This window comes from Cryptomeria japonica, chromosome 3 (genome assembly GCF_030272615.1).
Source record: "Cryptomeria japonica chromosome 3, Sugi_1.0, whole genome shotgun sequence".
NCBI lineage: Eukaryota > Viridiplantae > Streptophyta > Pinopsida > Cupressales > Cupressaceae > Cryptomeria > Cryptomeria japonica.
In genome coordinates, this window is record NC_081407.1 from 368278084 (window position 1) to 368303462 (window position 25379).

Genomic DNA, 25379 nt, shown 5'->3' on the forward strand with positions numbered 1-25379 from the left:
CCCTAACACAAGATCATCTGCACCATCACCAAGTAAGAAACCAAAGAATGTTACCGCACCAAAGGTAACAAAAACTTACAAGAAATCTACTCAGAGACTCATTCTGACTAAAGAGTCTAGTGACGCCGAATCTGAAGATGCAAGCAAATTTCAGATTGTTAAGAGAAGGAAGAAGTACATAGTGTTGATAACTTTTGTGCTAATCTGAAGCAATATGATGGATTTGGAGCATTCAGATATGTTAAGTATGAATCCAGATCTGATGAACAAAAGAGACAAATAGAAGAAGCTGTAATCTGCACACTTCTGAAATTTCGATTGGTCCCATTGGAAGTAACTAATTCTCTTCCAAAAGAATTGTATTTGCACATTGATAACAGGTGGAAATATGCCATGGACTCAGAAAAGAATATGAGAGAAAGAAGTCTGGCACATCTATTTCCAGACATGTTGGTAGATGAGATCACTGAACATCTAACAAACCACCACTCAAACTTCCTAGTCAAGCAAAGAGCTTTGAAATTGATGAATGGATTTATTTGGATGTAGAGAAAGAGACAAAGGAAAAGTGGAAGGAAATGTTTCAAATAAAAAATGTTGGTGAGCAAGCTGAAGTTGAAACAGTTGATGTTACCGAGGAAGATCCTGATATCACTAAGCAAGACCCTGCTGACACTATTCAAATTGATGAGGATATCATGGACACCAAGGCACCTGAATAGGAAATGATAGAAGGGAATGCATATGCCAAACTGGTATCCAGTGAGTCAGTTCTGGAACAAGTTCAGCCCTATCCTCCGGTCACTTAGCCTATTTCAACCGAGGTCCCCTAGGATACTAAACAAGGAACATAAGGTCACAAGTCTACAGAAGGAGAAACTGCTTCTCAAGCCACCAAAGAATAGTCTTCACAAGCTCCTTCTAGCACTAAAAATATTACATCTGAGACCCCAAGCACAGAAGCACCGATGGACACAACAAAGGCTACATCAGAGACTCAAGAAATTGATAAAAGTGTTGCCTCTACCAAGCAACCTACCGAGGGTCCACAAGCCTCACAAGCCATTGTGTTAGTTCAACTGGTGAAAGGTAAAGAAAAGAAGATGAAAAAGTATAGTTTCAAATTAGATTTAACTAAACCAATAGTGTTGCCGAATGTTGACATGTCCAAATTAAAAGGGCAAGCACTCATTGAATTCAGTGAACTATGCAAAGCCAAAGTTGAGCAGGAGAAACAAATGGCTATTCAAAAGAAAAATAAAGTACTTCAGAAGGTGAAAGCACTATTAACTGATATGCTACCTGAAGCTATAGTGATAACAGATGTAGCCATCCATGTTCAACTGGATGAACTCCTAACTAAAATTGAGACATCTGGAGTAGACGTATCCAAATACTTGAGCAAGTTAAAAGACAAAGAGCTCACTGCTAAAATGATTGAAGAGGTACAGAAGGCTATTGCTATTGGAAAAGTAAAACTTGTCAAATTTATTGCTGAGTTGTCCCCTCAACTCAAGCACATTCTTTATTTATTTCAGAAACTCTATACATTTTCTTTATTCATTAAAGATATCAAAAATAAAACTAAAGTGATTGAGAAAGAGATCACCGATCTCTCAAATAAGTTGACCACTAAGCCAAACTCTATTCAGAATTTTTATAAAAAGCTACAAAAGCTCATGGCTCAACAATTGGAACTAAGGAGTGAAGAGCACAAGATAAGGATGGACATAATGACTCTTCAGACATTATTCATTCATCTTTCATCCGTCCAAGAACAGATCAACAAGGCTACCTCCCTATCCACTCAACAAGAGGGCATCACCTTAGATGGACTAATTTCACTGTTAGCCGACATTACAGCTCAGAATTCAATCATGGACAGTGTCAAGGATGCCCTCTCTGCCGCTCTCACTGATGCAAGGACAAAATACAAATCCATTTTTGACCAGTTGCCACCACCGAAAGGTAACTAAATTTTGATGTTTGTCAAAAAGGGGGAGTGAGTATAGCATCAAAGTATCAAAGGAGGAGTGTAGTATATAGAGGGAGTATACTGAGCAGAACAAAGTATTCATATGCACAGTTAATTTTGATAGAAGAGCAGTGAACCGAGCAATTAATACAGAACATTGATCACCGAGCAGTTAATTTTGTAAGTATATAGATTTTTGAGTTATGACTTTGAAAGTAGTTTTGTCAAACATCTCAACTAATGTCAAAAGGGGAGATTGTTACTACTTATTAAATTGCCATTAGTTTTATATCCAAAGTCATTCTATATACTCTAGTCAGTTACTACTACCGAAACATTCAGTCGGTATGCACAAAGCAGTCGGTTATAGAAGAAAGTAGTTACAGAGCCCAGTATACACTGAGTTGTCTACCGAGTAACATTGTATGTCTACCGAGCAGCAATAATGATACATCGAGTTGATATACACCGAGTGAAATGTGTTACCAGATTCATTGAACCTAGACACACTTGTGGAAACATGTTACAAGATCGAGGAACAATGAACTGTTATCACATTGGAAATTGCACTTAAGGATTGTGTATGATTTTGAGGTCATCTATCCAATGAAATTTTTTTATGGTTATTCATTCGATAAATCATGTTTGTAAGATCAAAGCAATGAACCAGATCATTGACATAAGAGATCTATTTATACAGCATGGATTGAGATCAGATAACAAGAGAGACAAGAAGAGATATAGAGGTGTATGAAGCAAGACATGTGTGATACATAAGAAAGCACTGAGTGTTATGATTGTTACAGAGACACATAGGTCACCGAGAAGGATTTCAGAGAACAGTCAAAGAACAGAGTAAACAGAAGGGTTTACCGAGTTACTTTATGGGTTACTGAGGTATGCTATAAGCAAGGTAATCTCATTTTGAGCACATAGAATCTGCTATAATAATTCAGATGTAAAGTTGCAAATATTTGTAATGATTTTATTGTAATATTTTGAAGTTGTAAGAGAAACCTTTAACAGGGTAAAAGACTCTAACAAAGTCTACAAATTGTAAAGCCTTTAACCAGGTACAACATTTAGAATAAGTGTTGTAAAATCCTATAGCAAGGTAGATCTAAAGATCTTGATACTCCTAATAGGGTAAGCTATCAGAAATAGCTAAACATGTAGCTCTAATCGAGCACTCTTTATTATTGCAGTAGTGAAGTTGTGGGTGCCATCCCCATCGCAGTTTTTCTCTCTAACCAAGAGTTTCTGCATAACCAAAATATATGTGTTATGGAGTGAATCATGTATGATTGTTATCTATTTGTTTTAGCTTTATGTTATGTTACAACAGTTTTTGGTTTATGCATAACGGTAAAGATATTGTTGATAAAAGGAATTGAAGTATCGATTCACCCCTCCCCTCTCAGTACATTAGCTTTCCATATTGGGCCTAACATCGCATCGATCAAATATGTGAATGCATCTATTATCTAGGTGCATTTAGTTCAAAAACCATTTTATCTTTTGTAATAGGGGTTTCATTCATTAAGTGGGGTTTCTTTCTATTACGCTATTTATTTATCGTTTTATCCAAATCTATCTATCTGGTTGTCTATGGAATTGGAAACACCAACACAGGGGTTTGACTAAGGGAAACCCGTATACAACCCCAACATTTTTCCCTTGTTTGAGTGTTTGTAGGTAGCGAACAAGTTCGAAGCACGAAGCTAAGATTGAAGTGAGTTTGGGTGGTTCTCTATCCTTTGGTTGTATAGACAACAATGTAGTGCATAGATGTCCCTATAGTGTGCTGGAATCCTATAACCCAAACTCTACCAGATTGATGGTAACACGTAGTTTCTTAGTTTCCATTCTATACAATTAAAATAAATCTGTATTTTTAGATTAGTATAATTTTATTTCTTTCACTCTTATTATATCTTCCTGGCTTGCTATAGCACCAATTTAGTGACGTAGTGAAGGAAGGTTTTCTCCTTGAGATCTTGCCATCTTGAGAGTAGCAAATCCCCTCTACATTTTGGTGAACCTGACATGAATGACTTATGCCAAATCTCTTTCTCTTAGAGTTTGACTCATTCGTTAAGATGTTCTTGAAAGATTATTTTGATATGTTGGATGATGCTTTGGATTATTTCCTAGAGGTATCCCCTTTTGATCATAAATTCATCAAGATAAACCTGTATGTAAACTCTTCTTAGGATAAAAAAAAGTTTGTAAATGTGATTGTAGTCTCCTCTACTCAAAATCCTAAGAGGCTGATTATTTACATGACTATAGCTAGTCCATATATAAATAAAGTAAACTCTATACACGATAAACCTTTTGAAAGTAATTCTCTAGATTTATTTATAAGATTTACTCACTAACACATTTGGGTTGTTTTTAGATGAACTATCATCGTAATTATGACATTTTGATGTCGTAGAACTAATAAAATGGAGATAAGATTTTTGTTGCTCAAATTTCGTCGGGTTATTTGATAGACAAATTTTCACCGGAATTCTGACACCTGCTTTGTCAGAATTTGATACCTAATGGGGCGGTCTAATTCGTTTGACTTCCGATGAAGTCGCCAAATCTCCGACGAACCATACACTGAGGCTGTCATCAAAATTTTGATGAAAAGGAACACTATGCTTTGACAGGAATGTTGTACCTGTGATGATCATAGGTACAACATTCTGCTCGGAGCATAGTGCTCCTTTTCGTAGAAATTTTGACGACAAACACTTCGAAGCTTTAACAAGAGTGTTGTGCTTGCGATGAAAAATTTCATCGCAGGTACAACACTCTCATTGGATCCTATGCTAGGCATGTCCATCAGAATTCTGACAAATAGCCTATATTAAAAAAAAAACAATTGCCATTAGGGAATATAAAGCATTGCAAATATGGACCCTAATTCTACCACATAAAATCCATTAAGTAAGCATGCTTACAAATCAAAGACATTATAGTTTTACCAAAACTCCAAGTGAAAGTACTCGACAAAATCCTGGAGAAAGATCTTGGTGGAATGTACAATCAGGAAAAGTCGGGCATTGGTTAACGAAGAATGGAGGCACACTGGTATAAGGAATCAAAGTCTTATTTGATTCCAACCTAAGCTTGTATGTTGGATAAATCTTGCATCATCAATCGAGGAAGGATGGATGTTTCACTGGTAGAGGACTGGACACAAATCCACAAAAGGATTCAGTATCATGAGTTCAAATCCATGAAAAATAGATATGTTTATCTTTCTTGACAAGGCTCACTGACCTATAAGGTTGATAATCCTGTAGTCTGTATTTGAAATGATTCAGAGTCTTTTTCAGAATGCATGCCAACTTAGATATTTTTTCTCAGGCTGTGTATAAAGGGCTTATCAAGGTGCTGAAGGGCTTGGGGAGAAACAACTGAAAGGATGGTTCACCATTTCGGTTTGAGCTACCTATGTAGGGATGAGTCCTTTCAACAACAATGCTAAAGACTCTTTCATTCGGATGAGAGAATGTGGGATGCACTTTGGCGTTTAGCTAGGGAGACTCTGGGCAGGGATAGACATTAGTGTGATGGCTTCATCTATGAATCAATGCTCTATCTCCTGGTTGACATGCTCAATTCAAAAGAAGTATGCATTCAAAAGATCGATGGATATGTGAGATCGGTGGATGGTCAAGCAGTGGTAAGTGCCATTCTAGACCTAGACGCAAGTGGCCGGATGAGTGTTTTGGACTTCTTTTTCAACCCTGCTCATTATATTTTGATTCCGCTATATGAGAACTTAGATTCAGACAATGAGGAGGTTGCGGTGACTCGAGCAGAAAGAGAGAGAAAGGGAAACTTCATTTCTGAGGCTTGGGAGGTTTTCTGGGTGGGGGTGGTGAATTATTATTTGGAGCCCTGCAAGCGACTTCTGTATTCCGTGGATAATTGGCTTTCTATTGTAGAGGCGGTTCGGGTGGTCGATATTAGGGAGAGACCCTCTATTATACTTCATGATGCTCTACAAAAAGGATGGTTAGGATGACAAACACCAACAAACAAGCAAGAAACCAATTGTTAGTGTTAGAAAATCAAAAATCAAACACTATCCTAAGCAAGCATACCAAGAGAGACACTAAAACAAAAATAGAAAGCTTAACAAAGAAAATAAATGCTCTAAGACATCTCCAAATGCCTTCCACCATGCTTGTAGCTTCTGCTCCCTTGTTCCTCTCCTCTCCAAGTTCCCAAATGAGTGTAGCTCTTAGTAGCTTTTTGCACTATTCTGGATGTCTTATGGAGGTTCAAGATTGTAAAATGGATGATTATGAGAATGCAAATGTGAACAATCTAAAATGATATATTATATAATTATATAATATTAATTTTAGCCCAAAATGACAAATATAGATGATTTTGCTAAATGCTCTCTAAAATTCACTATAAGTTAGATGCATACAAGTTTTCAGGATCTAGATTATGAAGAAATGAGCTCTATTTATAGGTAAAATGGAGCAATGGAGGGCTGAGATTGACTATTCTCATCAAGGGTCAGGATTGATGGGTATATGATCTATGTGAGGGCTTTCAACCCAATCCCAGGATGACCAATGTCAACAAGAGATGGGTTGAGAGGAGAGGGAATAAGCATTAAATGCTTGACATGACTTGAGGGTTAACTTGGGAGGTAAGGTTAATGTTGAGTTGAAAGAATAAAGTCATTATCCAATAAATAATGTCTTTATCCAATGGATAAACTATTGTGCAAGAGTTAGTGAGGATAACCATGGTCAAAGCAATAAATGCTTGAAGAGACCCATGAGTCAAATGGAGGTTGAGTTAGAGGTAAAGTATCTAACCATGGGGGTGAGTTGAGTTAACCATAAATTGTTATGTAAGAGCCATTAATGGTCATGTAAGAGCCATTAGTGGTTTGGAAGACTTTAGAGGTTAGTTTGTTGAACACATAAAGCATTAAATGCTTTTCAAAGACTTTGGAGTCTTTGAGAAGTGACCTCAAGTTGCTTAGGAATGTGACAATATTTAGGGGATGGATTAGGCTAATTAGGAATGGTTTAGAAGAGTCTAGAAGGGGATTTAGGATTTGCAAGTGGGTTTGGTGGGTGAGGGAAAATAGGATTTAAATTAAAATAAAATTCATTTATTTCAATTATGGTTGCAACTTGCATTTGCAAGAGAATGCAAGTGGGGGGGAGGGGAGTTTAATGATTTAAATAAATGTTTTTTTAATTTATTTAAAAGAGGAAAGGGGATTAAATTAAATAAATAAGATTTATTCATTTAATTGATTGTGAATTTGGTTTAATGAATGAATTAAAATAAATTCAATAATTTATTTAATTAATAGGAGAATGGTTGAGGATGAATTAATTAGATGTTAATTTAATTAACTATTGGCTAGTGGATTTATTAATAAAATAAATAATAAATATTCATTTAATTAAATGGACAGATTTATGTGACTACATTTGCCCCTCTTTGAGACGGTGCGGTTTATCGCTTCGTTTCAAAGAAAGAAAAATAGGTGTGAAGAAATATGCCCCATAAATATTAATTTAATGGTTGGTATGTAAATGATGCTCTATAGAAAGGATGGTTAGGATGACAAACACCAACAAACAAGCAAGAAACCAATTGTTAGTGTTAGAAAATCAGAAATCAAACGCTATCCTAAGCAAGCATATCAAGAGAGACACTAAAAACAAAATAGAGAGATTAACAAAGAAAATAAATGCTCTAAGACATCTCCAAATGCCTTCCACCATGCTTGTAGCTTCTCCTCCCTTGTTCCTCTCCTCTCCAAGTTCCCAAATGAGTGTAGCTCTCATATGCTTTTTGCACTATTCTGGATGTCTTATGGAGGTTCAAGATTGTAAAATGGATGATTATGAGAGTGCAAATGTGAACAAGCTAAAATGATATATTATCTAATTATCTAATATTAATTTTAGCCCAAAATGACAGATATAGATGATTATGCTAAATGCTCTCTAAAATTCACTATAAGTTAGATGCATACAAGTTTTCAGGATCGGGATTATGAAGAAACGAGCTCTATTTCTAGGTAAAATGGAGCAATGGAGGGCTGAGATTGACTATTCTCATCAAGGGTCAAGATTGATGGGTTTATGATCTATGTGAGGGCTTTCAACCCAATCCCAGGATGACAAATGTCAACAAGAGATGGGTTGAGAGGAGAGCGAATAAGCATTAAATGGTTTACATGACTTGAGGGTTAACTTGGGAGGTAAGGTTAATGTTGAGTTGAAAGAATAAAGTCATTATCCAATAAATAATGTCTTTATCCAATGGATAAACTCTTGTGCAAGAGTTAGTGAGGATAACCATGGTCAAAGCAATAAATGTTTGAAGAGACCCATGAGTCAAATGGAGGTTGAGTTAGAGGTAAAGTATCTAACCATGGGGGTGAGTTGAGTTAACCATAAATGGTTATGTAAGAGACATTAATGGTCATGTAAGAGTTGTAAGTTCTGATACTAAAAGTAAAGTACAGATGCCAATAGCTAACAAGATGAGAGGGGGGGGGGCGGGTGAATCATACAAACTTAATCTTCCATAAAATCAGCAGATTCATCCTCGATAACTTATACTTGAACAATATAACCAAAAACTGCTAAACATGCTAACTCATAAACACATAATCATCATAACACATATAACACCCAATTTAACGTGGAAACCCAAATAGGGAAAAACCATTGTGGGATTTCAGACCCACTAAGAAATATACTCTTTTAGAGTATGCTTGGTTAAAAGCAAATCCTGTTAAAGATTACAAACACATTGCTAGATGTGACCCAGTTAAGGGATTTCCCTCAGATCTGTTAGGATCTTCACTTTGTTAGAAGTGACCTTGTCAAAGGATTTCAAACACTCATTTAGAATGTTACCTTGCTAGAGGGTTTACAAATAAGACTGTTAAGTCCACTTGGTTAAGAGATTTCCTATCACTTACACAATAACAGTAATGAAAATATATCTACAACTTCACATCTAAAATGCTAAAGCAGATTCTTATTTGCTCAAAACAATCTAGTCATAGGACATATCTTGTCCCTTTGTTGGGCTCTCTACTCTATTATTCAAACAGGTTTTCAAGCTTTTGTGCTCAGTAATCACTATGTAGCACCCCTGTGCTTACACTTGCCCGCATACATTGTTTATCAACAATTTCTTATTTATAAACAATTGCTAACCGCTAAATCTCCTTGATCACATTTCCCATGATCAATCTTAGCCATCAGATCTTCAATCTTGACTAGGTTCAATGTATCCTTCCAATCTGAAAATGTTTTACCTTGCCTAGGGACTTGCATTCCTCTCTTGGAACTTGCACAAGGTTATTGCAGTTCAATTTGCGTTGTAGATCTTCCTGCCGATTTTCCTTTGCCATAGATCTTTAACAAACTTCATGCACAACATACCAATCATTCATACATCTCTAGCTAATCATTGTCCTTCATTAATTTATATTTTTATCCATCCAATGTGATCTGTCATAACTCAGTTGCAACTTGGTAAATACTAAAATTTACTTGGTAGACATTTTGCCTTCATTAACCGATATCGATAACCTCAGGGTTTACCGACTAGGTTCCTTAGGGTTTACCGACTAGGTTCTTTGCTCGGTGACATAGTATAGTATTAACCTTACAATCAACAACATTTGTAGGATATCAAAACAATCTAAACATCATGATCTCATCATTGTCTAACTCAGTAATAGTTGCCCATTGAATAACTTATTTCTCCCCTTATTCATCACATTCTTTCTATGTCTTTTACTGACATCTAAATTCTCTTCAAATCAATCTTCTCAAGATATGGCAACATCATACTGAATCAGAAAATCAATTTCTTGACATCAATGACAAAATAATGTTATAAACATAGTTATCATCATTTTTCAGTTATATAAATAATCTCCAACAACCTTCTCAATATCCTTAATGAATATCAAAAATCTCTCTTTCTATTGAAATGCCAACAATCTCCCCCTTTGGCATTGATGGCAAAACCAAATTTTAAATGGTAATACCAACAAGATATTCAAATTGATTCAGATTCAGATTGTTGTTAGACTTCTCTTGTTATCCTTGAGCTGTTAAAATCTTTTGAAGTCTTCTCCCTTTTTCAGTAATCTTCTCCCCCAATCATTAGTCTTCATTTAGGGCTTTACCATTCAGTCATTCATTTAGTCTCATTCAGTCAACCATTTAGTCTTCTCCCCCTTTGACAACAATGCCAAAAATTAAAACAACTAAATCATGGTTTCTTCCCCTGTGAAGTGATTTGCCTTGCTATAAATCATCTTAGTCTCAGTCAGAGCAACTTGTCTCTATTTACTATTTTCTGCACACATTTAGAAAACCTTCTAAAGTGTGTAAATTAGCATCAATCCACACAAAATATTCTGTAGATTCATCAAATTGATGCTTTCACCAAACTCTGCCAGTGAGTAGAAGATAGGGGTAAAACCCCTAACTTGCTTCTGAGATACTCAAAAGTGTCCCTTGGCAATGGCTTTGTGAAGATGTCTGCTAATTGCTCCTTTGAACTGATATATTCTAGCACAACTTTCTTCTCTGAGATAATGATACTTTATAGATATAAGCTTTCTCTTAGAGTGCATTACTAGATTCTTTGAAATGTTAATGACACTAGTATGATCACAGAATATAGTTACTGGCTCAGTAACTTTCTCATTTATACCTTCCAACAGTTGTTTGATCCATGCTATATTGGTACAATTCAATGCTGTAGCAACATATTCAGCTTCTGCTACTGACTATGAAATACATCCTTGTTTCTTACTAAGCCAACTCACTAGTCTTTCTCCTAAAAAGAAAGCTCCACCACTTGTGCTTTTCCTATCATCAATGTTGCCTACCCAATCAACATCAGTATAAACTTTTAAATCAAAATTATTCCTCTTTTCATATACTAAGCCATAATCTTCAGTGCCTCTCAGGTATCTGAAAATTCTCTTGATTGCTGTCATATGGGTTTCCTTGGGATCTACAGAGAATCTTGCAACAATACCTACTGCATGTGCTATATCTGGTCTACTATGCACAACATATTGCAACTTCCCAATCATAGATCAGGAAAGTGTCTCATCAACAGATGCATATTCATCATTCTTTGATAGTTTACAGTTAGTAGCCATAGGAGTACTTATTGGTTTAGAATCCTCCATTCCAAATTTCTTCAAGATTTCCTTTATGTACTTGGATTGAGTAATGAAAATCTCATCTTTCATTTGTAGTATCTGTAAACCTATAAAATACTTTATCTCACTGATTAATGACATCTCAAATTCTTTGCACATTTCTGTAGCGTCGTAAATTGTACGCACTTGCTAGGGTGGTACAATTTCACACCTAGTTTAGCACCCGCCTTGGCGCATTTTGCATTTTGCATTGCATTTCCCCTTAGCGCTTAATTAATTAAATTAATTAGGTCTAAGGTCCTATTTCATCATCTCCCACATCATAAAGTTGGGCCCTTTCATTAAAGTGTGCCCCTTTCATTTTATTCTTCCAATACATCATTTAATCAAAAACCCTAGTTAGGTCCTATTTTGAACTTTGGGGCTTGATTTCGGGGGTCAAAACATCTCGAAATCACCTGTAACTTCGGGATTCTCTCTAAAATCATCATATCCGACGGCCCTGAAAATTTGGTGAAAAGTTGTCAGGACCATGGCGCCCGGAGTGCAACATGGTCCCAGACATTTTTCCCGAAATTTTAGGAGCATGATCCAATCATAAAATAAAGCTTAACCCCAAGAAATTGGCAAGATATTCAATCTCTAAGTCGGCCTAAAGTTGAAATTAAGACCTAGGGTTTCATACATAAGAGCTCTCTTTTTTTCATTTGAAAGGATCCGATTTTGGGTTTAGAGGAACCTCATACATAGCGAAAGAGAAAATCTTTGAAGACTTCAACAACATTCAACATCCTTCTATCAAGCATTTATCAATTTCATTCATCCATTTAGGGCTTGGAAGACATTGAAGAACAATAGGAGATTACCGACTGAAGATTGGCTTGTACCCCTCCTTTGAGGGTTGGGTATGATTTCATGTTGTTTTCATGTCTTTGCATAAGCTTCAATATATCATTTATCCATGCTTTAGATCACTTTGCATCTTGATTTAGAGCATTTACATTATCATTTACAAGCAATTAGGGTTTACTTTCTAGGTTGCTCTAGTTTGCTTTCTTGCATTTTAGGACCTTGCACACACACTAGGTCTGCACACACAATACATTTTACAATACAACTTGGCTATTCGTGGAGGTGGAAATCACCGAAGCAGGGGTTTGACTAAGGCAAACCCCTATATAGCCGCCCAAAACACCTTTTCAGATATAAGTGCAGGTTTCGAGACTCGGACGACGCCGCAAGGCACAAATCCGGGAAGAGCAGACTGAGACAGAACTCCACACCAAATTGCAGAGCAGAAACCCAGGACAGGGGCGTGGGGCACCCTGGTCCTGCCAGGACAGGGGTGCCGGGCGCCCTGGTCCCTGGGACAGGGGCGCTGGGCGCCCTGGTCCTCCTGACAGACAGCATTTTCAGCATTTTTGACAGCTTTTCCAGAGTGCAAAACAATAGTTTCCGGAGCAGTTTCAGGGGCAGAATCAGGACAGTGGCGCCCGCGCCCCCGTCCCGAACATTTTCATTCATATTTTAACACCAGGTACACATCTACATTCTTGTCTTGTCCTTGTGTTTACAGCTTTCCCTCATTTAAGTTCAATTCTGTAATCTTGTTATTAGTTCATACTTGCACTTTGGGGTTAGGGATTGAACTTGCATCATTTCATCTTTCAAATACAACAAAGGAATAGAAATCCTAATAGGTATCCCGTGGCTCTCTCTTCCACAAAAAGAAGTAGCCAATTGTGTGATACCTCTAGGCTCTTTCGTATTCCACAAATGTGTGCTTGAAAGTGAGATTAGGGCATGTTTGCTTAGTGTCACTTTTTCTCCCACACATTTTGGTGAACCTGACGTGAACTCCAATCTTCTCTAATTCTGATTTATGTTTTCAAATTTGAGTGTTTATGCTATTTCAAATTCAAAATTGTATTTACAAGTCTCAATTTCTTGCAAGATTCAAAAATTTAGAGGAAATTTTTGCTAAAACCCTAATTTTTCAATTCAAAGTTGAACTTGTGGATAGCTTAATTCGGATCAATAATTTTAAATCCGATTTAGGAACTCATTTGAATCATAAATTTCATTTTCTAAATCTACATTCTAAGTGCTTGCATTGGTTAAAATTTCCTTCTATTTTGCATGTGTTATCATTTGAAAGAGGAAAATTGTTGTCATGATGCATTCATTTCAGAGATGTGATAATGGGTTAGCTTCCCTTGTTTCAATTTTTCCTTCTCCTAAAGAACCTCCCCCCATATATAACAACATTTTAGTGCCTAAAAGAGTTGCTACCAATCCCTTTGAGACTCTCCCATGCTCTAAGGATGAAGTCTTTAAGAGTGATCTTGATAATTCTCCTAAAATGTGCCCTTCCCATTTAGCTATCCTAGAGGAAGAGAATGATATCATAAACACCTTTCTTAATGTTACTTCACCTTCCCTCCATGATGCCTCTCCAAGTGAAAAGGTATTTATGGACATTGAATTATTTTCTCCTAAAGTTGGTCCTTCCAATGGGGGCATGTTAGTGCAACAAGAGGTTATGAACACTTCTTTCAAAGATCTCCTTCCTAAGCATGAATCTTTGGAGAAATATGTTCATGTTCCTCCTAAAAAACACTCCCTTCATGAGGATCCTTTTGTGCAAGAAGATGACATTATCCCTACATTTCCTAGTGATGGCATTTCCTTTTCCAACAAAATTCCCACTAGAGATGATGAATTAATGATAAATGCTTACCCTTCTCCTAAAGTTTGTCTTACCCATAAGCATCTCTTAGAGAAAGAAGATGAAATAATAAGCACTTTCCTTAATTCTCTCTCCCCTAAAGATCATATTGAACATATTTTGAGGAAAGAGGATGAGTTTAACACATCTATTGATGCTCTCCCTTCTAAGGATGAGGAATTAATAAACAATGTTATCTCCTCTCCCGAAATTGACAATACTTCAAACATTCCTTTCAACAACTTCACTATTTGGGATGAACCATTGGAAGAAGGTGTAGATTATTCTCTACCCCGTGAGAGAACCCTAGCCAAAGGGGATGAAATCAAGATTGAAAACTCCCTTGATAGTTTCTCACCTTCCTTGAATCTTAATTATTCTCCCTCTAAAAATAAAGCATCTCCCTCTCCTCAATTTGGTGCTACTCATAAGGAAACCCTAGTTCAAAGCAAGATGGTTAACATTTCTTTCAGAGATCTCCCTCTCAAAAGTGAGACTTTAGAGAGTAATGTTGATCCTTCTCCTAGAGAGTTTATTCCCCATGTAGATCATTTGATGATAGAGGATGATATGACCTTTCCTCTTCCTACTAGAACATCAATGCCTACCCCTTGTCTCTCTCCTAAAATTGATTTAATCCGTGATGAGATTTTGGTGCAAGAGAAGACCATCAACAATTCTTCCAACACTTTTTTTCATTCCTCTAAACCATCCTCAATCAATTTGATACATGTGAATGAAACACCTAACAAACCTCTCTTCACTGTCCAAGGTGCTTGTCCTTCTCAAAATTCTCAACCTTTAAATAAGCCTATCTTAGTGGTTCAAGGTGGTTATGCTAATGATTCTTTTTGCACTCCTAAGAAACCTATTATTACTGTGCAAGGAGGTTATTCTTCTAAGAGCCCTTATGAGTATGCTAAGCAACTGACTAGAGAGAGTTATCATGCGGTTGCTCATACCTATAACACAAGAAACAATAGGCAACCTAATCCTCCTCCATTTATCCCAACTTCACTTCCTCCTTCTCAACCAATTCTTCCGCAAGCTCCACGTATTTCACAAGTTCTTGGTAAGAAATATGATCTCATAGAACAACTTAAAGCTACCCCTGCTAAGATATCCCTTTGGGATTTGATCCAAACTTCTTCCGCTCATCATGGAATGTTACAAGATGCCTTGAAAGATTTGAATGTTCCTCCACCAAATACATCTAGTAATATAGCATCTTTAGTTAACTCTGTGATGAATCCTAAAGCTCAAATTGTGTTTACCCAAGATGAGTTGCCTACTAGTGAAATTCAACAACAATATGATCCCTTGATGATTGTGGTTATCATAAATGACACGGCTATAAGACGAACACTAGTAGATAATGGCTCTGGCCTTAATGTATGTAGCATTAATCTATTGCATAAGATGAATGTGGATACATCCCTTATTGAGCCTGACTCTCGTCCCATTCGAGGCTTTGATAATGTGGCTAAGACTTCATTAGGTATTATCACCTTACCCATCACAGTGGGACCTGTTACTTTGCCTACTCCTATCCATGTTATGTCGGGGAATCTAACATACAACTTGTTATTAGGGAGACCTTGGATTCACAGTATGCAAGCTGTCCCCTCTACATTGCATAGACAAGTTAAATTTATTTATAACAATAAGACATATACCTTGATAGGTGATACTAATCTTCAGGCTTGTTTGCAAACATCTACTTCCAAAGGGAGTTCTTCTAAATCTTCCTCTTCTAATGATGACTCTTTAAACAAGATACCTATGAACAAATCATTACCCTATGATAATCAAAATTCTTTGGATGAGTCTGGAGCTCCTGAAGAAGATTCTTCTCGACTTGAATCTACACATGAAAAGGCTTTTGATCCTGAGAAGGTTCTCGCAGAAGATGATTGGGGATCTCTTGACTTTAATCCCACCTTTTTAGGTGAGTATAGGGTTCCTCCTAGAGTGCTTAAAGTTAAAGAGAAGGAAGAAACTAGAGATCAATCAGTCTTACCTGAACCTATGAGCAATAATTTTGTGGCCACCTCTCAAAATTCTTCTCCTCACACCTCTAATTATGAAGAGTTTGATTCTTTGTCTTATGAAAAACCACCCTCTCTTCTTGAAATGGCTGATCATTATGGTCGTGGTTTTCGCATTTTTGCTAAGCATGGGTATCATGGAAATGGTTGTGGTTCTCATGAACAAGGGATAAAAGTTCCTCTAGAGACTAATTTTCACAATTATGCCTTTGGACTTGGCTATAATCCCTGCAAACACACTAAAGCATCTAAAAGACCATCTCTTAATGTGAATGCTATATTTAGTAGTGATGATGATCTCACTTCAACCAAATCATCTTCTACTTCTATCAACTCTCATTCCCCTCATAAGGAAATCTTGGCGATGAACAAGTCTCTTTATGACTCCCCTCAAATTTCTAAATCCACTTATGAATCTTTATCTCCTATTCATCATAAAGTCCTTTCCTCTAGGGATAAGGCTCTAATAAATTACACTCATCCCTCTTCTAAGATTTCTTGTGACTTTTCTTCTTCAATTTTTATCACTTTATACATGTTTTTGATCTCACTTATAGTTGAGCATTTAGCATGTCATATTCAAATACCTCATTCAATCTATCATGTCTTTAAATAACATTAATGGCTATTATGTTGCTCATCATTATGTGACATTGGTAGCTCATTTACTGGGGGCTCATTGTCATTCATGATGGTACAATTTCAAGTGCAATCATATTTTTTGAAGCAACATAATAGCCTAATTTTCTTGTTCCTATGGGGACAAGAATGATTTCATACATCTCTTCTTTTGCTTATGTCCAAATATCTCCCTAGAAGATTGTGTAAGTCCTTCTCATTGTCCTTATCCTTGGGAGGCAATGATCTTTCCTTATTTTTATCTAAGGATCCACTTTTTCCTATTTTGTGGATGGTGTGGACTTTATTACTTGATGTTATGCCTTGTACGCATTTGTTGTTGTTTGTTCAAGGATTCTCTCTTACAAGAGGTGTAAGTCCTTGACTACAACCTCTTTTGCACTTGGTAAAATACATCCATAATGAATTCACTCTCCCGATTGGGTTAAAAAGAGCATCATCCTTCATTAAGAATCACTTTCACCTCGCAAAAGAAGGAAGTATTGCATTCTTATTCTCTTCTTTGTCTTATTCTAGAAGATGTTATATTTGTCCTCTCGGGGATAGGTGTCTTTTTGTACAAAGATCTCTTCTCCTCTAAGGTTCTCCTTTACACATATTACAAGATATCCCTTCTCAACTATCTTATCCTTGCTTAAAGAGTGCAAAACTCTCTTGCTTGGATCTATGACATTGTTGCATTTTTGGGGTATCTTCTTTTGTGATGAAGGTAGGTATCCTTGTTCTATTTTGCTTATGACATAAACATTACACTTTTTGAGCAATGGGTCATTCTCGAAACTAGAGTACAGACTCTTAGAGCGAGATGTCTCCATTTTTCTTTTATGCAAGGTGATTATTCTCGGAACCAGAGCACAGACTCTTAGAGCGAGATGTCACACTTTTGTGCTATACATATACAGGTTGTAGCATACTCGGGCATAGACTCCTATGAGGTGCTTCTAACCTCCCTTACACACACATGCACGAGGTTGAGTGGAACTAGCGGCATAAGGCTAGACTTTCTCACTCTCCTCCCTTACATGGATCACCTAGACAGACTCTGGGGGCTAGTTTTCCATGTCCTTTTCCCATGGATCAGCTAGACAAGATCTAGGGGCGAGAAGTCCATGTTTTCTCTCTCACTATTCTTCTCATGGATCACCAATGTGTGTATTCATGCTTTTTTTCCTTTCTTTTTCTTCTCTTTGCATTTTGTTTCCATTTACATCCTTCATCTTGTGTTAGAGAACTCTCAAATCCTCACACTCTTTGTTGTGTTGGAATTGAGATTTAGTCCTCTTTCTTACCAAATGATTCTCCATTAGTTTTTGATCTCATATCAAATCTTCTTGTGAGCATTTGTCATCAATACTCTTTAACAATTCGAAGTGGTAAACATGATACCCTGTTTCAACTCACTAAAATTAGCAAGCCAAAACAGGGGGGGGCATATAGCTACCCTCGAATTTTCATCACCTTCCTTAGTAAGCATTAGGTGATTTTGTGATCTAACGTGTGTTTTGTAGGGTGCGGTTCCTAACTGTGTACTGCAGATACCGCTGGGGGCTTCGTTCGACAGACTTATGGATATATCCTTTTTCAAATAATGTTTACTTTTTTGTACTTTAGCTTGCATATGCACGTAGTGTTCATATGACCGCTAAAGTGGGGGCTAAATGCAGCGTCGTAAATTGTACGCACTTGCTAGGGTGGTACAATTTCACACCTAGTTTAGCACCCGCCTTGGCGCATTTTGCATTTTGCATTGCATTTCCCCTTAGCGCTTAATTAATTAAATTAATTAGGTCTAAGGTCCTATTTCATCATCTCCCACATCATAAAGTTGGGCCCTTTCATTAAAGTGTGCCCCTTTCATTTTATTCTTCCAATACATCATTTAATCAAAAACCCTAGTTAGGTCCTATTTTGAACTTGGGGGCTTGATTTCGGGGGTCAAAACATCTCGAAATCACCTGTAACTTCGGGATTCTCTCTAAAATCATCATATCCGACGGCCCTGAAAATTTGGTGAAAAGTTGTCGGGACCATGGCGCCCGGAGTGCAACATGGTCCCGGACATTTTTCCCAAAATTTTAGGAGCACGATCCAATCATAAAATAAAGCTTAACCCCAAGAAATTGGCAGGATATTCAATCTCTAAGTCGGCCTAAAGTTGAAATTAAGACCTAGGGTTTCATACATAAGAGCTCTCTTTTTTTCATTTGAAAGGATCCAATTTTGGGTTTAGAGGAACCTCATACGCAGTGAAAGAGCAAATCTTTGAAGACTTCAACAACATTCAACATCCTTCTATCAAGCATTTATCAATTTCATTCATCCATTTAGGGCTTGGAAGACATTGAAGAACAATAGGAGATTACCGACTGAAGATTGGCTTGTACCCCTCCTTTGAGGGTTGGGTATGATTTCATGTTATTTTCATGTCTTTGCATAAGCTTCAATATATCATTTATCCATGCTTTAGATCACTTTGCATCTTGATTTAGAGCATTTAAATTATCATTTACAAGCAATTAGGGTTTACTTTCTAGGTTGCTCTAGTTTGCTTTCTTGCATTTTAGGACCTTGCACACACACTAGGTCTGCACACACAATACATTTTACAATATAACTTGGCTATTCGTGGAGGTGGAAATCACCGAAGCAGGGGTTTGACTAAGGCAAAACCCTATATAGCCGCCCAAAACACCTTTTCAGATATAAGTGCAGGTTTCAGGACTCAGACGACGCCGCAGGGCACAGATCCGGGAAGAGCAGACTGAGACAGAACTCCACACCAAATTGCAGAGCACAAACCCAGGACAGGGGCGTGGGGCGCCCTGGTTCTACCAGGACAGGGGCGTTGGGCGCCCTGGTCCCTGGGACAGGGGCGCTGGGTGCCCTAGTCCTCCTGACAGAGAGCATTTTCAGCATTTTTGACAGCTTTTCCAGAGTGCAAAACAGCAGTTTCCGGAGCAGTTTCAGGGGAAGAATCAGGACAGTGGCGCCCGCGCCCCCGTCCCGAACATTTTCATTCATATTTTAACACCAGGTACACATTTACATTCTTGTCTTGTCCTTGTGTTTATAGCTTTCCCTCATTTAAGTTCAATTATGTAATCTTGTTATTAGTTCATACTTGCACTTTGGGGTTAGGGATTGAACTTGCATCATTTCATCTTTCAAATACAAAAAAGGAATAGAAATCCTAATAGGTATCCCGTGGCTCTCTCTTCCACAAAAAGAAGTAGCCAATTGTGTGATACCTCTAGGCTCTTTCGTATTCCACAAATGTGTGCTTGAAAGTGAGATTAGGGCATGTTTGCTTAGTGTCACTTTTTCTCCCACACAATTTCATTACCAAAGTTTTTGCATAAGGAGTCATTTCCACAAAAAATAATATCATCAACAAATATGGTTGAGATCAGTATTCCATTGTCCTCATCATTCTTCATATACATATTGCTATTTTCACTGGTCCTTATAAAACCAATTTTGATTAAGTAAGAGTGCAGTCTCTCATACCATGCTCTAGGTGCTTGTTTCAGACCATATAAAGCTTTGTTCAGTTTGCATACTTGATCTTTACTCCTGTCTTCAACAAATCCTTCAGGTTGTTTAATATAAACTTCTTCTTCTAGTATACCATTCAAAAATGCAGATTTAACTTCCATTTGATATACCTTGAAATTTTTGAAAGCAACATATGCCAACAATGTTCTTACTCCCCCAAGTCTAGCCACAGGTGTAAAAGTTTCACCATAATCTATTCCTTCTTCTTAAGCATAACCTTTGCAAACTAGTCTTTCTTTGTTGCGAATGACCTCACCTTTTTCATTTAGCTTGTTTCTGAAAATCCACTTTGTACCGATTACATTTTTGTCCTTTGGTCTTGGGATCAGTGTCCATGTGTCATTCTTCTTGATTTGATCAATCTCTTCTGTCATAGCATTTACCCAATCTTCACTGTTAAATGCCTCTTTTACTATTCTCAGTTCAAATTCAAATATCAGACATGTGTTCTATCTTAGTTTGTTCCTTGTCATCACTGGATCATCCTTATCTCCTATAATCTGACTTGATGCATGATGTCTTCTAACATATTTGGCTAGTATAGGCTCGGTAGGTTTTGTATGAACTTCTTCATCACTCGGTAACTGGACATTATCTTCATTTTCTTCAGCAACTTTCTTGGTAGGACTTCTCGGTTGAACATAAACAAATTCTTCATAATCTTCTGGTTCTCTGGAATTTCCTTTATCATTTCTTCCTGCAAATTCGTCAATTTTCACATTTGCACTTTCTACTATTTTGTTAGATGATTTGATCAGACATTTAAATGCTTTACTCCTAGAAGAATAACCAAGAAATGTTCCTTCTTCACTTTTCTGATCAAACTTTCCATTTCTGTCATCTTTGTGAACATAGCATCTACTTCCAAAGATTTTAAAATAACTTACATTAGCTTTCTTGTCATACCAGATCTCATATGGTGTCTTCATAGTTCCTTTCTTCAATTGAACTCGGTTCAGGGTGTAAACTGTAGTGTTGATTGCTTCTCTCCAAAATGTTTGAGGTACCCTTTTTTCTATCATCAGGGTTCTGACACAATCTACAATTGATCTGTTTCTTCTCTCAGCTATCCCATTTTTTCGAGGTGTTCTCGGTGCAGATACTTGCCTTTTTATACCATGATCATTGCAGAATAAGTTAAATTCATCAGAAGTGAACTCTCCTCCTCTATCAGATCTAAGACATTTCAGTTGTCTTCCTGTTTCATTTTCAACTCTTGCCTTGTACCATTTAAACATTTGGAAAGCTTCTAATTTTTCTTTTAAAAACATAACTAACATCATCCTTGAGTAATCATCCACAAATAATATGAAATATTTATCACCATAATAACTTTGAACTTTCATGGGACCACAAAGATCAGTGTGTACTAGATCTAAAATTCCTTTAGAAGTGTAGGACTTACTTGTAAAGTTTGATCTTGTCATCTTACCCATCTGGCATCCTCAGCACATAGCATTCTTAGGTTTTTCCAGACTCGATAGACCTCTTACTCGGTGCTTCTTACTTATTTTGATCAGATTATCAAAATTTACATGACAAAACCTTTTATGCCATAACCAGGTATCTTCTATTTTTGCATATAGACATTTGTTCCGAGTTGAGTCAAGATGAAATGTATCACCTTTTGTTTGTGTCCCGGTAGTAGCTAACTTTCCATGCTTGTCATGAACTTTGACAATTCCTTTCTGAAATTCTATTCGGTATCCTGTATTGTTTAGCTGTGCTACACTCAACAAATTGTATTTCAATCCTTCAACCTAGTATACATCATCACATTTAGCATTGTCAAGAAGTGTTATAGATCCTTTACCTTTCACAAGACATGGTGCATCATTACCAAATATTACATAGCCTCCATCATAGTCTTCTAAGTTAACAAACTTATGTTTATCACCTATCATATGATGTGAGCATCCATTGTCTATGATCCAAGAATCATTATTATTTGTGTGAGATATTAGGGCTTTTTCTTCCTACCTTTCTTCATTAGATCCATCTTTAATAGCCACATAAACAACTTCCTCAGTATCAATTTCATCAAATTTATCATCGTTGGATTCCTCATCAGCTACTAGACATGTCTTTCTATCTCTCCTTCTGAAGTCTCAGTGTCCTCTGTATTGGTTGTCTTTCTGCCTGTTATCTCGGTATTCTCTCTTTTCACTAGATTCCTTGTCAGGATAGTTAGAAGCCATATGTCCTATTTTATCAAAATTGAAACATTTCAAAGGTAGCTTTCCTTTATACTTACCTTTTCCTCTTGGTAACCTTCTGGCTAATAATGCTTCAAACTCTTCTTGCTTCTTGATTTCCTCATACAGTTTGTGTACTTCTTCCATGTTCTTATGAAATCTTTCACTTGCTCCACTGTGATTCCCTTCAGAGTACTTACTCTTTCTATCATTGTAATCATCAGATTCACCAATATGAAAAGAACTGAATGCAGATTCTACTTTATTTACCAAAGACCCACTGCTATCAAAATTACTTAACTCAAATGCACGTAGCTTACCAATAGTAGCATCCAAAGAAACTGGCATGTTAGGTACATACCTCAATTCATTGATTGTAGAGACTTGAATAGCATAAGCAGGTAGAAGGGTTCTCAACAACTTACTTGTTATATCCTTTTCTTCAATAGTTCCTCCTGCTCCTTTAATTTGATTGACAATCCCCTTTAACCTTGTATTGTATTAGGTTATGTTCTCACATTCATTCATTCTCATGGATTCAAGTTGTCCTCTTAGACTATCTACTTTTGCTCTTTGAACATGTTCATCACCGCCATACACTAATATGAGCCTAGTCCACATTGCTTTTGCATCATTACAACCTTCTAGATCATTAAACTCTGAGTCGGTCAATGCTGATGTTATTTCAATCATAGCTTGAATATGTTCTTGCTTTACCTTTATCTCTTCCAAAGTCATTGGGTTGGTGCTTAGTGCAATGTAATCATTCTCCAGATAATATGTTGAATATTCTCCAATTCCTGATAAATGCAGCTTCATCCTTTTCTGCCATGTGGAGAAACTTGACTTGTTCAGCTTTGGTGCATCCCTTTTATACATTTTCGGATCTTTACCTCAAGTACCTTTAAAATTTTCTACCGGAGTCCAAAGCTCTGATACCAATTATAAGTTCTGATACTAAAATTAAAGTACATATGCCAATAGCTAACAAGATGAGAGGGGGGGGGTGAATCATACAAACTTAAACTTCCATAAAATCAACAGATTCATCCTCGGTAACTTATACTTCAACAATATAACCAAAAACTGCTAAACATGCTAACTCATAAATACATAATCATCATAACACATATAACACCCGATTTAACATGGAAACACAAATATGGAAAAACCACTGTGGGATTTCAGACCCATTAAGAAATATACTCTTTTAGAGTATGCTCGGTTAAAAGCAAATCCTGTTAAAGATTATAAACACATTGCTAGATGTGACCCAATTAAGGGATTTCCCTTAGACCTGTTAGGATCTTCACTTTGTTAGAAGTGACCTTGTCAAAGGATTTCAAACACTCATTTAGAATGTTACCTTGCTAGAGGGTTTACAAATAAGACTGTTAAGTCCACTTGGTTAAGAGATTTCCTATCACTTACACAATAACAATAATAAAAATATATCTACAACTTCACATCTGAAATGCTAAAGCAGATTCTTATTTGCTCAAAACAATCTAGTCATAGGACTTATCTTGTCCCTCTGCTGGGCTCTCTGCTATGTTATTCAAACAGGTCTTCAAGCTTCTGTGCTCGGTAATCACTATGTAGCATCCCTGTGCTTACACTTGCCTGCATACATTGTTTATCAACAATTTCTTATTTATAAACAATTGCTAACCGCTAAATCTCCTTGATCACATTTCCCATGATCAATCTTAGTCATCAGATCTTCAATCTTGACTAGGTTCAATGTATCCTTCCGATCTGAAAATGTTTTACCTTGCCTAGGGACTTGCATTCCTTTCTTGGAACTTGCACAAGGTTATTGTTGTTCAATCTGTGCTGTAGATCTTCCTGCCGATTTTCCTTTGCCATAGATCCTTAACAAACTTCATGCACAACATACCAATCATTCATACATCTCCAGCTAATCATTGTCCTTCATTAAATAATACTTTTATCCATCCAATGCGATCTGTCATAACTCGGTTGGAACTCGGTAAATACTAAACTTTACTCGGTATACATTTCACCTTCATTAACCGATATCGATAACCTTGGGGTTTATCGACTAGGTTCCTTAGGGTTTACCAACTAGGTTCTTTGCTCGGTGACATAGTATAGTATTAACCTTACAATCAACAACATTTGTAGGATATCAAAACAATCTAAACATCATGATCTCATCATTGTCTAACTCGGTAATAGTTGCCCATTGAATAACTTATTTCTCCCCTTATTCATCACATTCTTTCTATGTCTTTTACCGACATCTTAATTCTCTTCAAATCAATCTTCTCAAGATATGACAACATCATACTGAATCAGAAAATCAATTTCTTGACATCAATGACAAAATAATGTTATAAAGATAGTTATCATCCTTTTTCAGTTATATCAATAATCTCCAACAACCTTCTCAATATACTTAATGAATATCAACAATCTCTCTTTCTACTGAAATGCCAACAAGAGCCATTAGTGGTTTGAAGACTTTAGAGGTTAGCTTGTTGAACACATAAAGCATTAAATGTTTTTCAAAGACTTTGGAGTCTTTGAGAAGTGACCTCAAGTTGCTTAGGAATGTGACAATATTTAGGGGATGGATTAGGCTAATTAGGAATTGTTTAGAAGAGTCTAGAAGGGGATTTAGGATTTGCAAGTGGGTTTGGTGGTTGAGGGAAAATAGGATTTAAATTAAAATAAAATTAATTTATTTCAATTATGGTTGCAACTTGTGTTTGCAGGAGAATGCAAGTGGGGGGGAGTTTAATGATTTAAATAAATGTTTTAATTATTTATTTAAAAGAGGAAAGGGGATTAAATTAAATAAATAATATTTATTCTTTTAATTAATTGTGAATTTGGTTTAATGAATTAATTAAAATAAATTGAATAATTTATTTAATTAATAGGAGAATGGTTGAGGATGAATTAATTAAATGTTAATTTAATTAACTATTGGCTAGTGAATTTATTAATCAAATAAATAGTAAATATTCATTTAATTAAATGGACAAATTTATGTGACTACATTTGCCCTTCTTTG